The sequence below is a fragment of the Ranitomeya variabilis genome, chromosome 7, assembly GCF_051348905.1.
Source record: "Ranitomeya variabilis isolate aRanVar5 chromosome 7, aRanVar5.hap1, whole genome shotgun sequence".
Lineage (NCBI taxonomy): Eukaryota > Metazoa > Chordata > Amphibia > Anura > Dendrobatidae > Ranitomeya > Ranitomeya variabilis.
In genome coordinates this window covers 230,619,017-230,628,851 of record NC_135238.1, presented here as the reverse complement: position 1 = coordinate 230,628,851, position 9,835 = coordinate 230,619,017, and the positions used below count along the sequence as shown (strand labels likewise).

Below are 9,835 nucleotides of genomic sequence, written 5' to 3'. Positions count from 1 at the left end.
CAGCACGAAGCCCCCGCACCTCCCTGCAGGATTTCCAGTGGATGACAGACTTTTGCCTTCACTGTACAACAGCCTCAGGTTGTAAGGAGTCGCACACCATCCGTGTACCCCAAAAAATGTACTTTTGAAAAATTATTCTTTATTGCGTATGTTAAAAAATAAATAATATAAAAAATACGAAAAAGACAATAACGGTAATAGACCGCACTAGGGAAGCTCCTTGGAGTCCCAGCACAAATTAAAAATGTACACTCCAAGTAAGGGGCAGCAGGAAAATGACAATGTAATAAATACAATATAATGTAGCCCCCTGTTCTGTCCCTGAAAAGCCCTGCCTTACCACAGAGGTTGGCACCCTAAAATATGCCACGAGTGCCCCCACTCCCCAAAGGCTGGAGCCATAGTGCCCTCATAGGCCCCAAACAATAGGATCCTGCAAGAAAGGACCACAAAATATATCCCTATCCTATGGTGATGTAGATACAATAATGAATCAACATGTAAGGTGTATTACTGGCCACAAATCAAGATATTAATTTTCTATGTTATGAATATAGAGGAGCAAGCAAATATAGGAGTATTATATAGTATAATTGTTGACATATAGAAAATAACTTGCAAATTCTAAGTCTATCGTCATAAACCCCATAACAAGGGGTTAACTTATGAAAATTCACAAGTTGCCCTAGTGGTCAATATCGGCTAGTAAATGAGCAAAGCGGGGATATGCCTCATAATGGCCCATTTAATAAAGCCATAAGGCTATGTGCACACGATGCGGATTTAGTGCGGATTTTTCCACGCAGAAATGCTGCAGATCCGCACTGTGATTTACAGTACAATGTAAAAAAAAAGCTGTGCAGAAAAATCCACGCGGAAACGCTGCAGGTTTAAAAGAAGTGCATGTCACTTCTTTTGTGCGGATCTGCAGCGTTTCTGCACCCTTCCATTATAGAAATCCGCAGTGGCAAAAAAACGCAGAAAATCTGCACAAAATCAGCATCAATTCTGCATAAAAACCGCACAAAATCCGCAGCAAATCTGCACCTGCGGATTTTGTGCAGAAAATTCTGCACCCCATTCCGCAACGTGTGCACATAGCCTAATATGTCCTCCAGTGGTAAATATCACCAAACCATTGATCATGCACCGAAAGCCCATCCTATAACAAATAGTGTCATATGAGCACTCAACATAGGTGACCAAACAGAAGTCCCTATGTAAAATAAAAGTCTGAGCGCTGATTGGCTGAAGCTCTGGCACTTCCCTCAGATGTCTGAGATTAATTAAAGGGAAGTGTGACTGCTGTAGACCATCAGCGGCCATTGATTGGCTGCAGCCCTCTTGTCATAACAATGTTATTGGAGAGCCAGGAAAGACATTGCTGGAACAGCGCCAGTGCAGGAGCTGAGAATAACATTTTTAATATACTGGGTTTGTAGAAGTCAATAGCATTTAATAAGGGATTGTGCAAGCAGTGGCTTTTAAGTGTGGCAAAATCTGCAACAGTGGGTATGATGATTTGTAGGCCAAAACCAGAAGTGGGTGATAAATGCCAAAGTGGTGACGTGTTTCTATTCTACTTTTTCACTAATTGTTCCTCTCCTGACTTTGGCTACAAATAATGATATAAAATAATAAAACGTGAGAACGCCTTAATGTAGTGGAGTGAAAATGGTCATGAATTTGCTGAAAAAGCTGCATGTTCCATCGGTATCTATCTTCAGATGTGCACCAGATTTTCAAATTGTGAATGCAACTTTCTGCAAATCCTGTGAGTGAAGTATAGCAGCTCATGTGTTCTGGTTTCACACGAGTGAAGTATATCAGCAGCAAAACCCGGCCCCAAAGTCTGAATTCACACGTGTGTGTTTGAAACCGGCAGGATACGGATGTAATATAGAAGGTCCGTAGGAAGGGCAGACCTTAATATTTAATTAAACTGGAGAGCTGGGGCACCAGCCAACGACTTGCCACACATATAAAACTGTTTCCCTTTGTTAGAGCTTTTGCAAGTAAGGAAGATCGTGGTGCTAGCTCACTAGTATAATGACAGTCATTTGAAGAAACAGAGCAGCACTCGCCTTTTCTTTTTAGAATGGAAAGTCCTTTATTTTTCACTGCATCGGAACATCCATAGGGTAAGCAGGAAAATGCAGAGTGCAGGAGAGATTGTTGACTACGGCCGTTTCGAGCCTGTCAGGCACAACTCTGATACGAAACGGTCGTAGTCCACAATCTGGCCTGCACCCTGCATTTTCCTGCTTACCCTATGGATGTCCCGATACTTTGAAAAATAAAGGACTTTCCATTTTAAAAGGGAGTGGTGAGTGCCGTTCTTTATGTTTCTTCAAATTGTACTGCCTGTTATATAACTAGCGAGTTGGTCAAACTTGAACACGTATCTTATATTTTTTTTTTTTTGTTTGCAGAGAATTTGATTTAGATTCTCAAATTTAGATTTATCCTCAAATAAAATGGATAGAGCATATACACGAGGATTGAACATTTAAATGAAGCCTTATGGTTTGCCACATTGTATCTGTCCACATTCCCAGGCCGTTAAAGAGGATTGTCTGAACTCGCTATTCTTGTAGCAAACCCTAAGCTTTGGGAAGTATTGGGTTTGTGTTAGTTTTGCAGAAGTGGTGCATATGTTTCTGTTATACTTTTTCTCTGATTGATCTACTCCTGATTTTGGTTTACAAATACTGAGGTCAAATACTGAACGTAGCCTAATTTAGAGGTGCATGCTCCTTTAATGTGACTCTTGGCATCTTCCTGGTTTTCCCATCTGTGATTCCAGGTGTGCAAACGCCATGGAAATTCCGACTCTACAGGACAAAAGTGTTTTTGTCAGTGCTGCCGGTTATGCACTAGTGGTATGTACGGTATCTATTACTTTATTCTAATGTCGGCTTTCACATGCTAAGACCATCTTGTAAATGCTGCACAGAGCCATAACCTGCAGGTCCTGTCTGCCATGATCTATGCATTTGACAATGTCTGTCTCTTCCTGCTAAATTTACTCAATCACAGATTTTACATTATAATTGTCTCCATGGAATACAATTGGGCAGTGAGGGGGTTAAATTCTATTCACATCGAGATTATTGCATTGTGATTAGAGTAACCATTTTATGCGGCTTTTGTTATGTAGTTAGGACACAAAAGGGACCCCCGTAGTGTGGGGGACTTCTACTAGGACAATGGATTTGCTAGCTGGGGACATTAGACATGTTGTCTCCTAGTGACACATAGCTCAGATATTGTGCTTAGATATGATAATAAAGTCTGTAATTTAAAGGGATTTTTTTTTTTTTTAGAAATATGCATCATCAATGTCCTATCCAATGTGTCATTGGTTGGGGTCCATCCCTGCGACCCATGCGGAACAGTAGTAAGAAGTGGCCACTACTTTTGCTGGAGTGTTGCCGCCCTTCCACTGCGGAGTCCTGGTCCCTTAATTCTGCAGCTTAGACCATCACCAATCAGACATTGATCATCCACCCTAAAAACTCAGTCAGGGGAAATTATCATTCAGCCCACAAATATCTTAAGTGAATTGGTACAATAAAATTATGCCATTAAGGGGGTTGTCCAGGATTAGAAAAAAACATGGCTGCCTTATTCTAAAAACAGTGCCATCATTGTCTACAGGTAGAGTCTGGTATTGCAGCTCAGCTCCATTAAAGTTAACGGTACACAGATGCAATATCACATCCGACCTGTACACAGGGGTGGTGCTGTTTATGCGAGAATATAGCAATGTTTTTCTAATTCTGGACAATCCCCTTTTACTTACAACTTTTGGGAAATCACTTTTACTAATAGGTGATACGTGTGAGCCCAGTGATTATATAGTGTCTGAGACACAATCACTGAAACAGTGAGGGGAGAAGGTTAATGAATGATTAACTGCAGATATGATGTCAGACAATGCATACCTAGGGGTTCATTTACATCAGGGGTGGGGAACTTTTGACTGGTTGGATATTTATACCATCAGTCACGGCTGTATAAAATTATAAACTTGAAAATTATCCTTCTATATTTGATCAAAGAATTAACCTACCCCTAATGTGATGGTGGAGTTGCTTCTTTATGGTGCAGTTGTGATGTTGGGTGGTATTGATGATGTGGCTACTTGTAACTGCTTTTCCAAGTTTGCATCAATCTGCAGCGCAGGCGACTCTGTGAGTTTTGTAAAGAACTTGCAGCAGTAAGTTTTTATGAACACAGATGAATATTACACTGCAGGTCTCTTCACGGTGAAACATTTATTACTGCTCACGTTACTTTTATAGAACTGAAGCAGTGGGAAGACTGCTGTATACATCACATAATAGACATCAGGGCTGGAGCATATACATCACGCAGGAGATGCTGCTGCTGGAGCATGTACATCACTCAGGAGACACTGGGGATGGAGCATATACATCACATAGGAGACCCTGGGGATGGAGCATATACATCACATAGGAGACCCTGGGGATGGAGCATATACATCACATAGGAGACCCTGGGGCTGCAGCATATACACTGCATAGGAGAGAGTAGGGCTTGAGTACATTCATCACTTAGGAGAGACTGGGGCTGCTGCTGTCTTCATCTGTGGGTCAGGTGCGTATCACGTGCCAACTCTGCCCAAAAGTACATCCAGACGCTGGCAATGGCCAGCGTCGGGACATAATCCTTCATTGCATGCGCTGAAGCGTTGTCCTGTTTGGACAATTCTCTGTGAGCTAAATCTATGCGCAGCACAAATCTCTCTCCAATTCTGATAGATAATGGATAAGGCTCGTAGAGGGCGCCAGTCACACAGATACGTGTGGTGCACTATTGGTCACGCCCGCACTATTCAATAGATGTTCTCTATGTTCTGACGTTTTTGCTTCCAAACTGTGATTGGAGCTGTCACTGTAGAAGATCTATGCTGGATCTCCAATTGTCCATGTGTCCAGCGCACACTGGAGGCTTTATCTGTCCATTGTAAGCCTTTATCAGTAGCCACTTAGGCTCCCTATAGAGACCTTACATTGACCCGATGCCAAGATGTCTGGTCCTCAGTGGAAGGACAAAGACCCCCCACCTGTGATCAAAGCCTCAGCCACTGTATTGATATAGACTGGTCCAATGACCAGACGTGGGAGATAATTTCTAAGTCTCAGCTTTGATGTCCTCCTGTACTTTGGCCCTTGGCTGCCATCCAGCACATCACCTTTGGCAGGTATGTGTGTAATGCCTTCCTACCGTGCCAACCACTATTGGCAGCCATGAGCAATAGATCTTATCAACCATTGTGTCAGTTTTCATTGTTGTACTTGAACTTGTGAATCAGAATGATCAGGCTGAACAAGTTTCCACCAAGATAGAGGAGCCTGAGGGCGTATGCTGCCAGGCATGGAATTGTGGCAGCAGCATTTATGACTGTAGTTCATGGGCAAAGTCTTCACTTTTCAAAAAAGTTGTAAAATGGGTGAAAGGAATGCAATTCTGAGATTGTTGTTGCTTGTGATACTAGTTGTCTTGTATCTAATCTCATGCTGGTAAAGAAGCTGACGGGGCAAATACAGATACAGATGATACATTGACCTTGCATGAAATATTAACTCAAAGCAATAAATTCAGCGTTATATTTCAGTAATCAGCAGCAATAAAAAGATCCCTGGCTGTAAATCTGTCATTAATATACACTTAAGACCTTAGTAGGTCCTCCGTATCTACACAGACGTAGATTAAAATATTGCTTAAAGAGATGGACGAGGCCTTTTACAGTGACCTGAGAGGGTGCTGTGACTTATCGGGATTCTCTCAAGAGTTCAAGAGAGAAATTCATGACATATACAGCACATCACAGGAGTGAGCACACCCCTGACATTTTTGTAAATATTTTATTTTATCTTTTTCATCGACAACCCACAGATCTCACCCTGTGATACAATGTATCAGTGTGCAGCTTGTATAACAGTGTAAATGTGGTGCCTCTAAATAACCCAACACACAGTCAGTCATTAATATCTAAACCGCTGGCAACAAAAGTGAGTACACCCCTAAGTGAAAATGGTCAAATTAACCATTTCCCCTCCCTGGTGTCATGTGACACTTAGTGTTACAAGGTCTCAGGTGTGAATGGGGAGCAGGGGTGTTACATTTGGTGTTATCGCTCTCGCACTCTTACATCGGTCACTGAAGGTGAACACGGCTCCTCATGGGAAACAACATCCTGAGGATCTGAAAAAGAGAATTGTTGCTCTACATAAAGATGGCCGAGGCTATAAGAAGAAGATTGCTGACACTGAGCTGCAGCATGGCGGCAAATACCATACAACGATGTAACAAGACAGGGTCCACTCAAGACCGGCCTCACCAAGGACGACCACAGAAGGTGAGTGCACGTGCTCAGCGTCATATCCAGCGGACGTCTGGTCACAATAGATGAATGAGTGCTGCCATCATGGCTGCAGAGGGTACAGGGGTGGGGGGTCCGCCTGTCAGTGCTCAGACCATACACATTGCTGCAGAGGTTACAGGGGTGGGGGGTCCGCCTGTCAGTGCGCAGACCATACACATCGATGCAGACCTTACAGAGGTGGGGGGGGGGGGGGTCCGCCTGTTAGTGCTCAGACCACACACTGCATTACATTGGGCTGCATGGCTGTAATCCTAGAAGGAAGCCTCTTCTAAAGATGATGCACAAGAAAGCTGCAAACAACGTGCTGAAGACAAGCAGACTACGGACTATTGGAACTGCATCCTGTGGTCTGATGAGACCAAGATAATTTTTTTTTTTTTAGTGCTGATGGTGTCATGGGTGTGTGGCGGTAACCAGGTGAGTACAAAGACAAGTGTGTCCTGCCTACAGTTAGGCATGGTGGTGGAAGTATCATGGTTTGGGGCTGCAAGAGTGCTGCTGGCCTTGGAAGGCTACAGTTCATAGATGGAACCATCAATGAAAACATGTACTGTGACATTCTGAAACAGAGCATTGTCCCCTCTCTTCGGAAACTGGGCCGCTGGGCAGTATTCCAACATAACAACCCCAAACACAACTCCAAGTCCACTGCCTTGCTAAAAAAAACTTAGAGTAAAGGTGCTGGACCGGCCAAACGTCACCAGACCTAAACCCTATTGAGCATCTGTGGGGCGTCTTCAAATGGAAAGTGGAGCGGTGCAAGGTCTCTAGCATCCACCAGCTCCATGATGTCGTCATGGAGGAGTGGAAGAGGATTCCAGTGGCCACCGGTGATGCTCTTAGTGACCGCCATGCGCAGAGAGAGTTAAGGCAGAAAATAATAGTGGCCATACAAAATATTGACACTTTGAGCACAATTTGACCATTTTCACTTAGGGGTGTACTCACTTTTGTTGCCAGCAGTTTACACATTAATGGCTGTGTGAGTTATTTAGAGGGCACCAAATTAACACTTACACAAGCCGTGTGAGGGGTGTACTCACTTTTGTGATATACTGTAAATGGCTGATAAATAAGGACTCTACCTCGAGACCTGCACGTATCTCCAGAATAGAGGCCCCTGCTCCCCTGGAATTTTTGGCATCCAATCACATGTAAGTGGAGGGGTGACGGCACATGCGCCTGCTCCGTCCATTGATGACTATAGGAGTTCTGACTACAGCCGAGCAGTGAGTGGAGATAACCTGTGAAGATGCCGCCTCTCCACTCACTAGTGCTGGGACGCCAGCCGGACCGAGGCATCAGGGGACCCCCATTTTGAGGATAAATGAGGGTAACACATCTGGGACCTGCTTCTATCAGACATTAAAGCGTATTCTCCTTATAGATATGCTATAAATGTCTCTCATGGTTCCACTCCTTTTAATTTCCAGAGTTGTCTGTTACAATCAATGGACGGCAATTAACTTGACAGTAGAAAAAAAAATAAGACAGATAAATGAAATCATTCATGTTATAAGTTATCTCCACTAAGATTGTGAGCAGGGCGGGAGCCCAGTGTCAAGATCAATGCAACCTGAAGGGTAAACATCTGGGGGGTTCATGCCTTTTTTACTTGAAGGAGAGAAATCGAGAGTAATACTTCCCTAAAACCAGTTATAAAACCTATAAATTGTGCTCCTGTATCCTGCCATAGAATGCATACAGTTAGGTCCAGAACTATTTGGGCAGTGACACAAGTTCTCCTCTGTTTTCCTAAGGAGAACGTCTCTCCGATAAGCTCCGAACCATTTCCATGACGTCACGTTTAGTCATTTTCACTTTTCTTTCATTCTTCCTTTTTATTCCATGTAATTGAATATTCCGTATTGTTTTGTGTAATCTTTGTATATTTGTATAAACGCTTCCTGTCTTCCTGGATTGTGTAATTGCCTTGGTGCAGGGAGGTAACAGACAAACTGGTGGCAGCGGTGGGATCTGCAGGACCCGGTTGAGTATCTTTGACATGACAGAAGCAGCCAGATGAATCCTGTGTGTAGAAGGCGAAACTTTCTGCTCAAAATCGAGCAAATGCAGCGACGCTGATTGGACGACACTTCACAAAACAGATGGACAAAGACCCCAAAAATCCTGAGAAAGCAAAGAAGGGTAATATTCTGCAATAGTGCGGTCGATCGCCAGATCTCTGCTCCATCGAGCTGCGTTTCACAGGCTGAAGACAAAAACTTATTTCATGAGTTTTTTTATTTATTTATTTATTTAATTCTGTGTAATTCTGTGGAAGCAGGGTTGAAAAGCAATGTCTGACTTTCATTTGTTAATTTTCATAGATTTTTTTTATTTATTACTTTTGTCACATTCAAGTTATTTCTGTGACCATTGTGGGTTTTCTGTCATTAAACGAGGGGGACCAACAATTTTGATTATAATACCAGTATACTTGACATAATGCTGCTCTAATGTTAGCACTAAACACATAATGTCGGAGGTCTGACTACACTGAGAGGTCAACAAGTATGTACCATGAACATGGCAGGATGACTTATTGGCACCCAGACACTGGTCATATGCCCAGAGGCATCTATTCCATCATGTCTAGCTGATCCAGACCTTGAGAAAACTGTGAAAACATCCTGTTTATACAGAAGTGAATGTGATACTGGGTGAAACATTGTATCTTCTGTTCTGTGTGTTCTCAGCAGAATTACAAGAAACTCTCTTAAAGAGATATTCCCACTTTATTACGTGATGTCGTATCTCTATGCTGTGGCATCACTTAGTGTGTGGTTCAGTGCTGTGTCCCCTTCTACATTTTCCTGCAGTGTGAAGGGCCCAGCCATACTGTGCAAGGATCTACTGAAGTAAATGGACCTGCACCGCGGGTGACCGTGCTGCTGCTCTATAGGGACAAGCATTGGAGGGGACACAGACCTGCAGCCCCTTCATTTTCATGATTGCAAAGTTCCCAGAGGTCAGACCTCCACTGATCATGAAGTGATTCAATAAGATTAGAATACCCCTTTACCAATATTCAATAAGAAATATTTATTAAACTTCATGTGTGAATTGTAGCGTAATTTGCACAAAAAAGCTTTCATGACTTGCATCATATTTAGACCCTTTTTTATTACTTGTCTGACTACGTTGACATTAGCGGCGGGCGCCTCAGCGGCGCCGCATGCGTCATGCGCCCCTATATTTAGCATGGGGGCGCATGGACATGCGTCGCACTTGCGTTTTGCGCCGCATGCGTCGCTGCGGCGCCCGCGTCCGGGCGCAGAGGACGCAGCAAGTTGCATTTTTGCTGCGTCCAAAATCAATTAAAAAAAGGACGCATGCGGCGCAAAACGCAGCGTTGTGCATGCGTTTTGCTGCGTTTTTGTTTGCGTTGTGCGCTGCGGCGCCGACGATGCGGCGCAC

The 9,835-nt window shown here is 43.5% G+C and overlaps 1 protein-coding gene across 6 annotated transcripts in view; it reads left to right on the top strand.

Annotated features, from left to right (window-relative positions):
• Positions 1-9,835, top strand: part of LOC143784626 (peroxisomal N(1)-acetyl-spermine/spermidine oxidase-like) — a 43,253-nt gene that overhangs the window by 467 nt on the left and 32,951 nt on the right. For 2 of the 6 annotated variants that reach the window (XM_077273101.1, XM_077273098.1), the window contains exon 1: positions 8,363-8,563. The exons of 2 other annotated variants lie outside the window; for them this stretch is intronic. The gene's annotated coding sequence lies outside the window, so the exon portion shown is untranslated. Of the gene's footprint in view, positions 1-8,360; positions 8,564-9,835 lie in introns of those variants that run through there. 2 more of the 6 variants (XM_077273104.1, XM_077273102.1) reach the window with 2 other exon arrangements.